The sequence below is a fragment of the Convolutriloba macropyga genome, chromosome 8, assembly GCF_964194025.1.
Source record: "Convolutriloba macropyga chromosome 8, txConMacr16.3, whole genome shotgun sequence".
NCBI lineage: Eukaryota > Metazoa > Xenacoelomorpha > Acoela > Convolutidae > Convolutriloba > Convolutriloba macropyga.
Window position 1 is genome coordinate 57,341,579 of NC_134475.1, and position 15,756 is coordinate 57,357,334.

The window sequence follows — 15,756 nt, forward strand, 5'->3', positions numbered from 1 at the left end:
TTGCTCAGTCCTTTTTTTTATTTCATCCCCAATTATGGCTAAATTGGAGCTTGCACACAAAAAATGAGCATAATTGGACTGAAATTGACGATTTGGTCACCAAAACAATGTTCGGTGATAGAAAAAGTTCAGACACTTTTTTGGAACTAGGTAAAAACTTGTCCAAATTAGTTCGGTCAGTTCAAATTTTTAATTTTATCACCAATTGTGGCTAAAGTGGAGCATACCCACCAAAAAGTAGCACAATTGGACTAAAATTGACGATTTCGTTTCCAAAACAATGTTCGGTGATCGAAAAAGTTAAGCCTCATTGAGCGCGGATACTTTTTTGGAAGTAATTGAAAACTTGTCCAAAATGGTTTGCTCAGTCCATTTTTTTTTATTTCATCCCTAATTATGGCTAAATTGGAGCCTGCATCCCAAAAATGAGCACAATTGGACTAAAAATGACGATTTGGTCACCAAAACAATGTTCGGTGATAGAAAAAGTTCAAATACTTTTTTGGAACTAGGTTAAAACTTGTCCAAATTAGTTTGGTCAGTCTGAATTTTTACGTTTATCACCAATTCTGGCTAAAGTGGAGCATATCCACAAAAAATGAGCGCAATTGGACTAAAATTGACGATTTCGTGTCCAAAACAATGTTCGGTGATCGAAAAAGTTAAGCCTCATCGAGCGCGGACACTTTTTTGGAAGTAATTGAAAACTTGTCCTTTATGGTTTGCTCAGTCCATTTTTTTCATCCCTAATTATGGCTAAATTGGAGCCTGCATCCCAAAAATGAGCACAATTGGACTAAAATTGACGATTTGGTCACCAAAACAATGTTCGGTGATAGAAAAAGTTCAGATACTTTTTTGGAACTAGGTAAAAACTTGTCCAAATTAGTTCGTTCAGCCCGATTTTTTAATTTTATCACCAATTGTTGGTAAAGTGGAGCCTGCACCCCAAAAATGAGCACAATTGGACTAAAATTGACGATTTGGTCACCAAATCACCAAAACAATGTTCGGTGATAGAAAAAGTTCAGACACTTTTTTTGGAACTAGGTGAAAACTTGTCCAAATTAGTTCGTTCAGCCCGATTTTTTAATTTTATCACCAATTGTTGCTAAAGTGGAGCCTGCACATCCAAAATGAGCACAATTGGACTAAAATTGACGATTTGGTCACCAAAACAATGTTCGGTGATAGAAGAAGTTCGGATACTTTTTGGGAACTAGGTAAAAACTTGTCCAAATTAGTTCGATCAGTCCAATTTTATGATTTTATCACCAAATGTTGCTAATGTGGAGCATACCCACCAAAAATGAGCACAATAGGACTAAATTTGACGATTTGGTCACCGAAACAATGTTCGGTGATAGAAAAAGTTGAGATACTTTTTTGGAACTAGGTAAAAACTTGTCCAAATTAGTTCGGTCAGACCGTTTTTTTCAGTTTATCACCAATTGTTGCTCAAGTGGAGCATACCCAACAAAAATGAGCCTAATTGAACTAAAATTGATGATTTGGTGTCCAAAACAATGTTCGGTGATCGAAAAAGTTAAGCCTCATCGAGCGCGGATACTTTTTCAGAAATAATTGAGAACTTGTCCAAAATGGTCTGCTCAGTCCATTTTTTTATTTCATCCCCAATTATGGCTCAATTGGAGCCTGCACACCAAAAATGAGCACAATTGGACTAAAATTGACGATTTGGTTACCAAAACAATGTTCGGTGATAGAAAAAGTTAGGATACTTTTTTGGAACTAGGTGGAAACTTGTCCAAATTATATCGGTCAGTCCGATTTTTTACATTTATCACCAATTGTTGCTAAAGTGGAGCATACCTACCAAAAATGAGCACAATTGGACTAAAATTGACGATTTGGTCACCAAAACAATGTTCTGTGATAGAAAAAGTTCAGACACTTTTTTGGAACTAGGTAAAAACTTGTCCAAATTAGTTCGGTCAGTCAAATTTTTAATTTTATCACCAATTGTGGCTAAAGTGGAGCATACCCACCAAAAATGAGCACAATTGGACTAAAATTGATGATTTGGTGTCTAAAACAATGTTCGGTGATCGAAAAAGTTAAGCCTCATCGAGTGCGGTCAGGTTTTGTGTCCGGGTCAATGTGTTGTTCAAATTAATGCAAATATGATACGAAGAGTTCCAATTGTGTGTTTAAGACAAATCAAAAGGAAAAATTAGCCTGTTTGCTTTGCAAAAGATTCTTCGGTGAAAAAATTTGCATTGGGTCTCAAAATATTATAATTTTTTCACTGTACTAACAGAAAAAACATTAAATTTATTGTTTTTAAGGGACTCCACGCTTAAAATCCGTTATGGTTTTCAAAAAATCAGGGGTGGAAAGAAAGGTTGCGCGAAAAGAAAGGGTCTTTAATGTATGTTTTACGCATGAAAATTGGAGGAAGTTTTTTAAAGTTTTCATTTTTTTTAGGTGAATTTTAAAGTTTATCAACGTATTTTACCATTACAGAACATTTTTGTGGCATATGTATGCTTGTTATTCTGCTTAGAAACTCATCTTTCTAGATATGTATAAAAAACTATCGTTTTTGAAGGTAAAGGTTAAAAAAAAGCAAAGAATTGGAAAAAAAGTGAAAAAAAACGCCTTTTTTCACAATCAGTCCTGTTTTAAAGTTGTGTTTGTACGTCGAAACTATGATTTCAAGTACGCATCGTGCAGCTTAATATTGCAGTTTTCTAACTAAACCAATTTTAATCTAAAAATACGTAAAATTTTTTGAGAAATTGGTCAAAGAGTACTACGTACTTGAGGTCGAAATTTCGAAAAAAATTCGAATTTTCAAAATTGTTTTTGTTATTATCTTCGAGCATATTTAGAGTTAGAAAGCGTTCTATGGCTAAAAATAAAGCTTAGCTAATTTGCGTTACGATCATGTATATTTTTGCATTGTTATCTGTGACCAAAGGTGTTGTTTTTTTGCTTTCACTGAAGAATGTCGAAAGTCAGCTGTTTGTGACCAAGGGGTCAATTTCATCATTTTTTTAGATCGGTCTTTCTTAACTTTTTTATGCTCCAGATGATAGCGTTTTTTTTTCCTGATTCCCAAACACTTTCATTTTTAAGAATACCCAGACTATTTTCATCACCAGACTATTTGTGCGTTCATGATCAGACTTTCGTGCGTTCACCAGACTATTCGTGCGTTCATGTCCAGACTTTCGTGCGTTTTTCCTTGTTTCCAGACCAAGTAAATTTGAACGCACGACACCCCCGTCGTGCGTTCATCTGGGTCTGGACATATCGACTTTCCGTCTGGGACCTCAACCTGGGTAATATTTAGAAAAGTAGGGTAAACTGACAATCATATCAAAATGTACACCTGTAACATCCACACAATTTTATAATTACAATAACAAAGCGTCCAACATTTGCGCTAGACCTCCAGAAATTTGTGAACTACTTCTAACACACCTATTGGATTTATGTGCGGCCACAAATCACCAATCACGTCAACAATTGGTTTTATCGAATGCGGAACAGTGACTAAATCAGTGACGTTATTCTGAAGACGTGTTGTTTAGAAAACACAAGGTCATTTTGAGTAAGTACCAATCACCCTCAGGGAACCTTTGATGTCGAACTTAATCATAATCTTTTAGATAACGTACATTAGCATGAACTCATCTGATATTTATGAGATGTTGACATTTTTGACAAATATATTTTTAAAAACTTTCTGTAATATTTGGGAGCAACTTAGATGACATGCGAATCTTGAAAAAAAATTACATAACTATTCTGTTGGGTTTGCATCGTTTGGGTTGCTTCTGCAGTTTAATGACACTTAGCTAAAAATTAAACTGCTGTTTTGATTAAAAGACGATCAATTAGAACATTTACGTGAAAAAGCTGTCTTGGTATTATAGCCATTGCAAATTAAAAGAGCGAAAAATTGTTTTCACTGGAGCAGCTATTCGATATTTATCGTTAGATTGAGAGCGTTTATTACATCACTTCCGTGGATTGCAGTACATAATGTTGCATATTGTTGACAATGACATAATATCAGACTTTACTTACCAAGACTGCGCTTGTAATTAACTGATAGGGTTCAGATTTCCCCGAATTGAGACATCCCAGGTTGAGGTCCAGACCCAAAATTGCTTCTGATCAGACTTTCCAGACCAAAATTATCTCTGATCAGACTTTCCAGACCGAAATTATCTCTGATCAGACTTTCCAGACCGAAATTATCTCTGATCAGACTTTCCAGACTCAAAGTGTTCTGATCAGACTTTCCAGACTGAAGGAGTTCTGATCAGACCATCTCCAGACCACGGTCCAGACCCAAAATCAGACCATTGCCCAGACCTTAATCAGACCATGTTCAGACTCAAGTGCGCTCGAAGAGGTTATGATCAGACCCAGTTGCGCTCGAAGCATTTATGATCAGACCCAACTGCGCTTGAAGTCATTTATGATCAGACTGAAGCGCGCTCGAAACCAGTTCTGATCAGACTCAAGTGCGCGCGAAATAGTCTGATCAGAGACAGATTTTAATTATGAACAAATCTCTTAATTAGCTATAATATATTCATTTCATGAAACCTGATGTTTGCAATATTTAATTCATGTAAGGAAAAACCAATCATAAAAGTATTGCTAAAGATTACGAAACCCAACTGTTGAGAACAAACTTTATTTACTATACCGTTCAGTGTATATTTCTGACTCAATGGATGAGTTTAGACAGCTTTCCATAAGAAACACCGTGGTCTCCAGTTAATCAAAATTTCCTCTGAAGGGGACCGGCATTTGCTATCGGCTGGACTCCTTTTTTTCTGATCAGAGCTATCGGACTTTAGATTAGTCTCTGATCAGAGCGCTGCTTTATTGTTGCCTCTTGGCAGAGCCAACATCTCTCAGTAGAGAAAAAGAAACAAAAAAATGAAAAAAAAATATGGCGCTTGAAATAGTCCCTGATCAGACCCAATTGCGTTCGAAAACATTTCTGATCAGACCCAACTGCGCTCGAACCGTTTATGATCAGACTCAGTTGCGCTCGAATGTGCTTCTGATCAGACCCAATTGCGCTCGAACTCTTTATGATCAGATCCAATTGCGCTTGAACTCTTTATGATCAGACCCAAGTACGCTCGAAGAGGTTATGATCAGACTTTCCAGACCAAAATGACCTCTGATCAGACCATCTCCAGACCATGATCAGACCGTAGTGCGCTCGAAATTCGGAAAAGACCCTGTAATTTCGGTCTGGGAACACACGGGTGTGCGCTCGACTGGGTCTGATCAGAAGTCAATTTGGGTCTGGACCTCAACCTGGGATAAGATCATTTACGTTTACACAGCAAACACAAAAAAGTGTGCAAAGATCTTTTTGCCACGCTCTCTGCTGTGTATTAAGATTGCAAAACCGAACAAACTTTCCAATCCTGGTCAATAGACCTCTTAAATGTGCCAATTGACTTTGCAATTGTCGTGCAACAATCAAGTCAGAAGTAAAACTTGAAAAAACATTGACTTTTGTCCTTATCGCAACCAAAACGAGTTGGTTGTTCCCGCAACTTAAAACTGATATAAAAAACTTAACAAACTGTCTAGAACAATGTAATTGAATCCTTATCTACATTCTCTTACATTTTATGGTTTACCCCTCGTTCAAAGAACAAAACCTTCTTTCCCCAAAACAATTTTGAGGACAAAGGTCTCCCCTGTTACTGGCAAAAAGTTTCATATAACACAAAACAGACACAGAAAAGACACCGAAAAGACACAGAAAAGACACCGAAAAGACACAGAAAAGACACAGAAAAGAAAAGACAAGCAGTTTTTTTCAGCGACGAAGCCAAGATTGGGTTACAGACGTTACCCAGCAAAGACGATTTTTTTTGGAAATTGGGTTTCAGACGTCACCCCGACGAGAGGTTCTATTTTTTTACTGGTTTCAGACGTCACCAGCAGAAGTCCGCCTGAGGTCTCAGACGTTACCTCTGATGTCCTGTTCCCCGGTTAGAGCCATCCAAAATCTCTATTTTTTTTTCGACAAAAAGCCTCCAAAAAATTGATATTTGTCCGCCAAAGAACTTTTTTTTGTTACTATAACACCTCGGTTCGATAGACCTTGACTAGTTTTATTATTTTCAAAGCGAGTAAAGGCAAGTTTCTCACTTTTAAAGAAAAATCTGCGAAAAAAAACACAAAAATCAGAACAGTTTTTTTTTTAATTCGGAAAATTCAAAAAACACAATTTAGTTTTCTGACTACATATCTGTTTGAATTGCGGGAAAAACCATTAAACCACTCTCTTGAATTAGTTTGTAATCAAGCAGAAAGCTATTTGCATCGATATATCGAATCAGTATCATATAAATGAGAAATGTCAGAAAAAAAATTTTGAATTCAGAAATTTCAAAAAACCCAATTTAGTTTTCTGACTACATATCCGTTTCAATTGCAAAAAAAACTATTAAAAAACTCTTTTGAATTGGTTTGTAATCAACAGAAAGCTATTTGCATCGATATATCCAATCAGTATCATATAAATGAGAAATGTCAGAAAAAAAAAATTTGAATTCAGAAAATTCAAAAAACTCAATTTAGTTTTCTGACTACATATCCGTTTGAATTGCGGAAAAAAGCATTAAACCACTCCTTTGAATTGGTTTGTAATCAAGCAGAAAGCTATTTGCATCGATATATCGAATCAGTACCATATCAAAAAGAAATGTCAGAAAAAAAATTTTTGAATACAGAAAATTCAAAAAACACAATTTAGTTTTCTGAATCCATATTCGTTTCAATTGCGGATTAAACCATTGAAACACTCTGTTGAATTGGTTTGCATTCAGAAAAAAAGCCATTTCCATCGATTTATCCAATCAGTATTATGTAAATGGGAAATGTCAGAAAAAATTTTTTGAAATCAGAAAATTCAAAAAACACAAGTTAATTTTCTGACTACATATTCATTTGAATTGTCAAATGAACAACTAAACAAACCCCTAAGACAAGTCATTGTCAGTCTGTTTGATTGTTTTACCTGTATAGGGAAGTAAATAGAAAGTCTTTAGGCGCCACACCAAATATCAAAACTTTCATTTGACAAAAATAAATACCATTTTATTTTTTTTTTGGAAAAAACTTCCAAAACTTTTGCAGAAGTCCTCGGTCTCAGACGTTGCCGTCTGCGAAGTCCCTTTATCCCTATTGGTTTCAGACGTTACCATCAGCAGAAGAGGAGTTTTCAAAGAAAATTGGTTCCAGTAGTCACCAGAAATTTTGATGTCTTTTTTCCTACTTTCAATTTTTTTTGAAAGGCAGATCTCAGACGCTAATTTTCGGAGAGAGCTTTGAGAGTTTAATACAGTCAATGCATTTTGTAAATAACAAAGACAGAGTGAAAAAGAGCAGATAAAGTCACACAGTTTTGAAGAAAAAGAAAAATTTGGCAAAACTCGGAAAAGACAATTTCCGAAAGAATTCTAAAGTTTCCCACAATATGACTCGTCTCTGCAAATTTCTAGCATTCAGTAGCCCTTCTGTAGCCCTTGTTGCCTAAACGCATCGCATTTTTGCTAATTTTTTATCTTTAGCCGTCAAAACAACAATAAACTCCTAGAAAAAGAACAGGTTTCAAAGTTAATTCGCAAAAACTGTGAGGGGTATTCATTAATCATAGTGTTTGGTTAGGGTTAGGGAGCTAAGAAAAAATTTTTTGGGTTGCTTTTTAAGCTTTCTGTTTGGTAATTTATTCGTATTTGAGAGAAACAGAAGAGCTTATTGAAGTTTTCAAGAAAAAGGAGTTTAATGTAACAATTATTTGAGTTCTGGTCTAGTATTGGTTCAACTGCATAATTGTAGCAAAGCACAGTTTTCCTATCAACCACAGTAGCCACACACACTAGTTCAAACAGTTAAAGTCGGCTATTTAAACGAAACTTGTGTAAAATCAAGAAAAAACAAGCAATTATTTAGGTCTGTTGAACGAAAAACGGTTAAAACGCGCGAACGTTCGGAAAAGCTTTTAGGTTTTTAGCGCAAAAGGCTAGATTTAGCACACAAAAAACATTCTAAGACATCACCTTTTGAGAAAAGTTGCGTCGCTGGTCTTTTCAACAAGAAAAAACTAGGATCATTAGCATTCAAACATTAGGCAACTTTTTTACATCAAAAAATTTGCGTCGCTCCGGTTTTCAAAGCCGTTTTTCACCTTCAGTAACGAGCTTACTCACCAACATCACCAGCAATCAGCTGAAACAGAGCAGCAGCCACCAATATGTCGAAGCAGAACAGCCCTAAATGTCAGTTTGCCATCAATATGTTCAAAGCGACAGAAATGTCAAGGAAAAAACTGCTCGATCTCCTTGAGACAACTGTGGAGCAGAAAAAGAGTTTCCAATCATTGTCTTTGATGATCAACAAAATCAAAGGCCAGGAAACAGAGCTCAAGAAACTCTCAGATGAAGTGATGAGACAGCAGCCACATCAAAGCACCGCATCATCTATATCGAAGAGGCAAACGGCACTAATAACTCGCCTCAATGAACTGGAACTGCGAGTCGATCTGTTGGACGACGATGGCCAGCTCGATCAGTCTTCCAGTCGCAGTAGAGATGATGTCAGCATGATCTCCAGCAAAAGAAACCTGTCTCGGCAATCAACACCTGCGCTCAGTGACGACAAGGAACGAATCCATCATCAGCGCGATATAGAAGAAAAGCAGACCAGCAGTAACATCTTCAATCAGCCGCCCCCACTACTACCACGGCCAAGACAACCATCATTGTTTCTACAAACATCTAATGAACCAGGACTTCAGACTCAGCATGTGCTTGAAGCCCACCAAAGAAATCCTAAAAAGGAAGTTCATGAAAGTCTTCTAAAATCGAAAAATAACCTTGAAAACCAAACAAACGCTCCGAATCCTTTTCCCTGCTTTGACAAAGACACCAGCCAAGAATTCACATCTCCAACAAGATCAGGGAAACTTGAAATTGCCTCCAACGTGGTAAATAGAGATGTCTGCGATATTGAAACAGCTCAAATCAACTTGAGTGACAACTTTGACACGTCGCAGAACCTTTTGCCTCCAATCCAAAATTTGAACCTTTCAGGTAATCACTCACTTTCAAACCCCTTCAATTTGGCTGATCCAACTATTCAATTACAGGCAGATGGTCTATTTGCCCAAAACTCGGTATTGGAGAAAACCTTTAATTTAAACTTGCCAAATCAAAGCAATAATCAGAATTCAACTGCCAACAGAAATCCTCTATAACATAATTTTCCCAATCTGCAACAGGATTTTGGACCTTCTCAAATTCAAATAGGAACAAGTGGATACCTCGATAGTCAACTGTTGAACTGTGATCTGCAAAAACTCCCCTGCTTACCCACAGTGGCAAACAGAACCTCGCATCTCCCAAGTAGAACTGATAAAATAGTCGCAGAAAACAGTTGCCTACAATCCAATCATTGTATTAATCCTATAACTGGGGTTCATTCCGCAGGTTTCCCACCAATTACTGTGCCCCTGATGGAACAACAGCATCAAAATACCGTCCTAAATCCTGCAGCTCCTAATTTTCTGCCAAACCAGGTAGCTCCACAATCAAACGGAATTGCGGCTCCTGAGCAATTTCCACAACCTGTTAACAGTCAACATGGAATTGCCAGCACTTTCCCAGTTAAACAATGTGTGACACATCCCATTCAGTTGTGTAACACCCAGTTTATTCATGGCTCACAAGCTCCATCGAGCTTTCAAACTCCAGTAACTTCCACGATCCATGCCCCAATGTGCACTAATCAACCGCTAAGTCCTGTCGGACAAAATCAGTTGAGCCGGCCTTTAATTAACCAGAGTTTACTTCCCACTGTCAATCAACACATAAGCTCAGTATACTCGAACCCTAATGTAACACAGAAAAAAGGAAATGTTGATTTCAAACATTCAATCAAATTGCCACCTTTGAAACCTCAGAATTTCCATGGTGACCCTATCCACTTTCACGAGTGCATCAATAACTTCAACACGATGATTCACAACAACCCTTCCATTACAGACACGCATCGTATAACCTACTTGCAGAATTCTGTAAGCGGGAAAGCAAAGGACTTGATCAATGCTTATTCCTGCGATCCATCTTATTATCAGACAGCACTGAATGAAATAATCCGACATTTCGGTGATCGTACGATAGTTGTGAATACGTTCATTAACCAGCTCGAAAACTGGCAAATGAATTTCCAAAACAAGCAAAGCTTCATTGCCTTTTCCTCATTTTTGAAAAGACTTGTGCAAGCCTTCCAATACCTTGGCTTTACAGCAGACCTCCAGTCTATAACACTCATTAAGAAAGTCAAAGAGAAAACACCACATCATTTGGTTCTGAAATGGACAGAACATTGTCTTACCGATCTCAGCTCAGACCCGACTCTGGTGGACTTTCAACAATGGTTAGAGCTTCAAGCTCAAATCTACGACAAAGTGAGTCGGGAAAGCAATCAAAGAACCATCAGTTCTCAAGCCTCAAAGTTTGTCAACTCGAACAACCTGCAAACCAAGCCAAACAATAGCAACCTCGCAGTTTCAGTCAACAACGCATCAGCGGAAAACAGTAGAAAAAGTTGGAACTTTGCGCCTCAGCAAAAACAACCGTCCACTTCACAAAACGTTCCGAATAAAGCTTTTAACACAAAACGATCTTGTGAGAAGTGCAAACAAGAACACAGCATTGCCACATGCCCTGACGACCAATTTTGCTCATCAAGTGATCGATACAACCTTGTTAGCCAAAACAATTTGTGTACAAATTGCTTGAGCAACAAACACCACAAACAATCGTGCCCATCGCAAAAACGATGTCAGGTTTGCAGTGGATTCCACCACACAACCCTTCATGATCCCGCCAAGCAAATCAAACGCCCTACAGCAGCTTTTTCTACTGAAGTTTTTTCTGGTAACAATCCAACAGCTTCGTCTAGTAGCAAAGCTTCAAGTCAAACTCCAAATACATCTTCTCAACAGAAAAGTCAAACAAACAAAGCCCCCAACAGCCGTTATGGCCAAACTTTCAACAACCAAAGCCAGCAAAACGTGCAACGACGTAATTTAAACGGCAATGTAATTAACCAATCGTTCAGCATTAACCAATGCTCAGAAACACCGAAGAATTGGTATGAGCAATTGCAGCTTATTCCTGTTCCATTCCTCAAGGGGAATAAAGCATTCGATACCTACGCCCTCATAGATCCTTGAGAAAGACTGCTTTCTTATGAAACCTCTCACTAATTTCCCAAAAGATGCCTCAGCATACACTCAACGTAAGATCTTTAGTCTTGTCTCATCGATCTTCGACCCAATAGTGGTAATGTCGCCATCAACGATCCGTTTCAAAATAGTTCTTCAATAACTGTGGAAACTTGGGAAAAAATGGGACGAACAAATTGCCCCTCAAGTAGTTAAACCACTTCAAAAGAATTTGGACTTATACTTTTCTTCACCAGACGTGACATTGAACAGAACTCTGAATAAATGCAATTAACCAATCGTTCAGCATTTACCAATGCTCAGAAACACCGAAGAATTGGTATGAGCAATTGCAGCTTATTCCTGTTTCATTCCTCAAGGGGAATAAAGCATTCGATACCTACGCCCTCATAGATCCCGGTAGCCAATTCAGCTTTGTATTGGACGCCATAGCTGAATTTCTTGAGCTTCCCCATGAAACTCAACAGTCAGTACCACTACAATTTCTCAATACAGAGAACAGCATGTCCCTCTCAAAAATTGTTGAGCCAGTCACAATAACTCCATATAAGTCAAATGAAATATCGTTTGAACTCTCTCGGACGTTCAGCACCCCGTCTCTGAATGTCGCAGCTGCAAAAATTTTTGAACTTAATCCAATTTGTGATGCCTTCAACAGTTTGCGCCACATACATTTCCCAAATATTGCCGATGGCAAAATCGGCGCCCTCCTCGGTGTTAACGCATTCGCATTCAGCTACCCTACACATGTTATACCTGGCAATCAAAATCAACCGTTTGGTGTGAAAACTAAACTTGGTTGGACCCTCGCTGGTGAATATGAAAATTGTATCTCAGCCACCACTCAACAGCCCGCAAGTCAGCAGAAGAAATTTATTTTCAATGTGTCAAGAAACAGAACAGAGGAACCCGGACTTGACGAACTTGTTCAACAGTTCTGGAGTATTGAAGCAGATGGCATTCAGAAGGACCGTGAACAAGTTTACACAAAGCAAGAAGAACAGTTTCTTGATATTTTGAAGAACTCCATCAATCACAATGGTGAGAGATATGAAATCAAACTGCCCTGGAAATCAGAAATAAAGTTGAAAAACAACTTCTATTCTGCACTGAACCAAGTCAAAAGCCTCAACACACGTCTTCAGCGTAAACCTTCATTGCAAGAAAAATACAATAAGAGTCTCTTTACAGACCTTGAGAAAAACTGTGTCAAACCGGTGGAAATGCAAGATCCTCAACCAGACAGAATTTGGTACCTGCAACACCATCCTGTGGAAAATATCAATAAGCCCGGAAAAGTCCGCCGAGTTGCAAATGCCGCATCAAAATTCCGCGGCCAATCGCTTAATTCAAACCTTCTTACAGGACCAGATCTCGTTAATAACCTTTTAGGTGTCCTTATGTGATTTCGAGAACATCCCGTGGCGGTCCTTGCGGACACCGAAAGCATGTTTATGCAAATCGCCATCCATCAGTTTGATCAATCTGCTCTTCGATTTCTCTGGTTAGCAGACAATCAGATACAACAGTACCAATTTACCAGACTCATCTTTGGAGCAAATTGCTCGCCTTTGTGCGCAATATACGTTCTTAACCATTGTGCCAAAGAGAAAAGTCAACAGTTCCCAGAAGCCCTCAAAGCCGTCAGAAAGCACTTTTACATGGATGACTACATCCAATCACATGCAACAGAAGAAGACGCTTGTAAGGCAGTTCTTGAAACAAAACGTTGTCTTCAAACAGGTGCGTTTCGACTCACAAAATTTGTTTCAAACGGCTCTCTAGTTCTAAACGAAATCCCTCCAGAAGACAAAGACAACCAGACAGATGTTGTTAGAGTTCTTGGTGTTAAATAGATTCTTGAGAAAGACTGCTTTCTTATGAAACCTCTCACTAATTTCCCAAAAGATGCCTCAGCATACACTCAACGTAAGATCTTTAGTCTTGTCTCATCGATCTTTGACCCAATAGGGGTAATGTCGCCATCAACGATCCGTTTCAAAATAGTTCTTCAATAACTGTGGAAACTTGGGAAAAAATGGGACGAACAAATTGCCCCTCAAGTAGTTAAACCACTTCAAAAGAATTTGGACTTATACTTTTCTTCACCAGACGTGACATTGAACAGAACTCTGAATAAAAGTTGCCATTCACCAGAAAGTGAAAATGAAATCCATATAATTGTCGACGCCTCAGCTTTAGCAGTTGCAGCCGTTGAATACTTGAAAACAGTTCCTGACTTAGGCACTGATGTTGAAACTTGTTACTTAATAGGCAAAAGCAAAGTTGCCCCAATTAAACAAATCAGCATACCCAAATTAGAGTTGGAAGCCGCAGTCATCGGAGTGCGCCTTCTTTCAACCATCAGGAGAGAGTCATCGTTTCAGAGAAATCCTTGCATCAACTGGTGCCTACCAATGGAAACACGTTACCACCAAAGAAAATCCAGCTGACCACGGAACTCGTGGTCTCAATCCAGACAAAATTCCAGCCAAGTGGCTAACAGCGCTAGCATTTCTTTCCACAAGACAGCTCACCGCTCCAGAAAACTCTTCAAAGCATGTGTTAGCGACGCATGAATTTTCACGCAATTTGTCGGAGCAAATAATCGAGCCGACACGGTTCTCAACTTGGAACAAGTTGCTCCTGACTTTAGCAACAGTCTTCAATTTGGTCTTTCGGATCAAAAAGCAAAGGCCTAAAGATCAGCAGTTTATAACAGAAGAGGTCATTTTTGCAAGAAATCGGCTGATCAAAATGTCGCAGCAAAATTTCTTCTTCTCAACAATCCAAGCCCTGGAACGTGGTTCCAGGATAGATTCAAAGTGCAAAATCTGTTCAATCAACCCAATGTTGGACAACAATGGAATCCTTCGGTCATGCGGAAGATTGCAATTTGCGCCAGATAACCTCGAAGTCGAGAAATTTCCGATTATACTGCACGCAAAAGACAAGATAGCGAGACTCTATATAGAGCATACACACAACATTTGCGTTCACCAAGGAACAGAAAGCCTTTGTGCAGCAAAGAAACCACATCATTGGACCCAGAAAAACTTTTTTAAGTATAAAGTACAGATGTTTTCTCTGCAGACGATTTGCCGCTCAAAACATTCAACCCGTCATGGCTCCCCTGCCTGCCTGCCGTTTCCCGACAGACTCTACCCAGTATCCTGTCGCGAACAGCGGAGTCGACTTTTTTGGACCCTTTTATATAGAAGATGCCAAAGGACAAATTGAAAAACACAACGGCCTCATCTTCACTTGCTTGATCCAGACCGCGAAACGCACTCTATTGATCATTCTAGGCTCCAGAAGACTGTCGCTTGATGTGTTCCGGACAATTTTGGTCGAGACCGAAGCTATATTGAACTCCAGACCACTAACGATTGTCGCTGACATTCCAGAAAATGAAATGCTTCTCACGCCAAACCATTTTCTGATCAACAGACCATTCAACTCTCTCCCACCTGGAAAGTTCGACAGCCAAGAAGCCGCCATTTTCAAGTCTTGGAAGAATGTGCAGCAAATGGTCAATCATTTCTGGAAACAACTCGTCAAGGAGTATCTTCCAACACTGTTAAAGAGATCCAAATGGAGCGATAGTGACGAAACACCACTCAGAGTCAGCGACATCGTTTGGATTCTGAAAGATATGACTCCACGTGGAATTTGGCCCCTTGGACGTGTTCTCGAAGTCTACCCTGGACGAGATGGACAACACCGTGTGGTCAAGGTGAAAACGGCTTACGGCACCTACATTCGCCCGGTCTCCGCCCTCGCACGCGTTTTGGCTGATTAGCCCAATTTTTTCTTGACCTTTTTCGAAACGGTTTTCTAGGCAACTTGGGGTACACCCCCTTCGACGATCTGGTCAAACGTATGTGATGTGTTAGTTGGCCTCCTCTTTCCCCTGGAGCATGTCGTGCAACAATCAAGTCAGAAGTAAAACTTGAAAAAACATTGACTTTTGTCCTTATCGCAACCAAAACGAGTTGGTTGTTCCCGCAAATTAAAACTGATATAAAAAACTTAACAAACTGTCTAGAACAATGTAATTGAATCCTTATCTACATTCTCTTACAGCAATACCATCTATATTGACCTCCCATAACCAACTCTTGGAGTACACTCATCAATTGAACTAATTATCAGAGAAGATTAAGAAGTCGATAAACTTTGATCAATTATAAATGTTGTTATCAGAGAGAACATTATTATCATATGAGAGTTGTTTTTAAATTCTTAGAACTTCTCTAATTTTGATTTTAAAAACGGTGCGTAACAATTTGTTGTCCAAAAGTTGGTTATTAGACAGAATTGTCCCATGAAACTTTACGGACAGTAATATTCAGCGCTGTTGCCAAAAGGTTAAACTCTTAAATCATCATAAGCGGCTACAGTTACAAAACTAAACCTAATTGCGGGAAAAGTTGCTTCAATCCTAGCCGAGACCGGATGTTAATCTCACGAAAGTTCGCAAAACT